We start from the raw sequence: 2,411 nt of genomic DNA on the forward strand, positions 1-2,411 counted from the left end.
CGGCTTTCACAGGTGCCACCCAATGAAGGACAATAGAACCAGAGGTTGGGACTCTTTCCCCAACGTCTATGAGTAAATGTTTCCTATACTGTCCCGCCCAAAATGGTCCTGATCTATTTGGGGGGGAGAAAAAAGAATAATTCAATTCAGACATTTATGCTAACATTGAACAACATATATTTCTGCTGAGGGCAACATCACATGAGGCAGTGATGCAAGTGCTTCTGGAGTCTGAAATGCTTTGGTTTTATTATTTAAAATATTTGTTTATTATTGTTACTAGGCTGTTGTTTTCCCAAAGTTATGTTGCATAGACCTTTAGTGTGTATGTACAGTGTTAGGATATAATAAGTCTTTATTTATGGGTTTTAATACCACATATTTGCGATCCTCTTTTGTTTGCACTGTCTCTAGAGGTCAAGTTCAAAATTTTGTTCTACTTTAGAAGCTATGGTACAGGTATTTTATTTTCTTCATCACTGTCTTATGCATTACTTTGTATTGGTTAGTTTAGTTATTTATTAGTTTGTTGCTTTGTTCGTTTTCTTACTTGGACCTTCATATGTTTGTTTGAATACACGACCCTAGAAAACCCCAGTGGATAGTGCTTCAGCAATAGTCTATGACAGCAGCAGAATTGCCGGAATGTTGTTTGTCATCTGCAGTGATTTGGTTCGGCCATTTAAAAAAAAAAAAAAAGAGAGAGAAAGAAAGAAAGAAAAATATCTCTTCCTCAACCATCCACCCACTGCTGAAGGCCCTCTATAGAAACCTCAAACTTTCATGAATCACCAAAATGAGAGCTGAAATGCGAGCGGGTCAAAAGGAGTGACCAAAAGATGCAGTGGTGCATATCCGACATGAGTGAATATGTTGTGCTGCCAATGAGCAGGCCTAACTTAATGGGCATGTTTTCTATCTTAAATCTTACATCCAACGGTTGTTCTAATAAAGTGTTTCTCTACTGTAAACACTGGTTTGTGGACATAGATCCGCAAAGTCTCCTGTAGTTATAATGATATCAGCAGTGGTTGGAGGGCTTGGTCATTGTCACTTATAATAAACTGTAATGTAATGAATTCTATATCTTAGAGCCTAATTTGTATGAATGGTTTGTATTGTATATAGTTGATCGCCATGGAGCTGCTTCTGTATATGCCCTTACACACTGTGTGTTGAGCCCTCTACCCACCCCACCTCTCTCTTTCTCTTTCTCTTTCTCTTTCTCTTTCTCTTTCTCTTTCTCTTTCTCTCTTTCCCTATTCCATAAATGCTTGTTCTTGGTTCCTTGGACAAAGAAAATGATGTTGCTGATGTAGATGTGAACTCCATGAAAACCTACCCACTTGTACAGAGGCTTTAAAAAACTATCAAGAATATATTATAAGTACTAACCATCTGTATGACTGCGTTTACTTTCTGGAGAAGGTGGGGATGAAGATGTACATATGAATAAAATACTGAAAGTTTTTTCAGTTGAATGCTCTCACGGTGTGAATTAATTCATTTTATTTATGCATTTATTTATTCATATTGTTGTTCACATCAAAGGAAATAAAATGATCCAGTGAAAACTTAAAGCAGTCAAAGGTGACATTTTCCTTAGTAAGAAATGGGAAATGACATATAACAACACTCTTCAAATGAAATATTACAAACTAGGTCTGAATTATAGACTTGTACATGAAGCTTTTCATCTGACTAAGATTCACTTGCATACTTAATGACTAGTCAAAGTAACTGTTATGAATTAATAATTGATTACGCTATTGGTTTTGCATTTGCAAATTATATTGACTGGTAAATTGTATTAATATATTCAGTTCATAATATGTTAAAGCAGTACGCACTATGCACATTGTAGGTAGTGTTATCTGTAACTGTACAGGGTAAACTTATGCTAGAAATCCATAGAATAATCATGTTTTAAAGTCAACACTTGATTTCAGAGGGACTGTCATTTTGCCTTGCAAATCTGTTCAGTTTGCACAAACACAAGCCTAAAGCTATTACTTTAACAAACGAAAATCAATCATAACTGAAACTTTACAGTCTACGCACGGACAATTTCTTCCACACTTGAAACGGCTCTTTTATTTCCTACATTCAAAACAACCCCGTTCGACAGTGACTTCAAACAAGTTTTCTTGTAATCTTCAGAGGAGACAGAATGAAGCATTATGAAACGCATCATTTCTCCATGCCAAGGAAAGGAGGAGACACAGAACGGCTGGTCCTCACGTCTGTTACGGGAGCTGGCTGCGGCACCTGCCACAGAAATCCTCCGACTCGGCAGTTAGGATCAGCTCTCCGGCTTCTAACTTGATTAGGGGCCTCCAGGGGGTGAAATCCGGTGCGTTTTAGCCTGGCTCACACACTTATCAGTAATTAAAGAGGATGCCAGCTTTGTG

Source organism: Chanos chanos, chromosome 12 (genome assembly GCF_902362185.1).
Source record: "Chanos chanos chromosome 12, fChaCha1.1, whole genome shotgun sequence".
Classification (NCBI taxonomy): domain Eukaryota; kingdom Metazoa; phylum Chordata; class Actinopteri; order Gonorynchiformes; family Chanidae; genus Chanos; species Chanos chanos.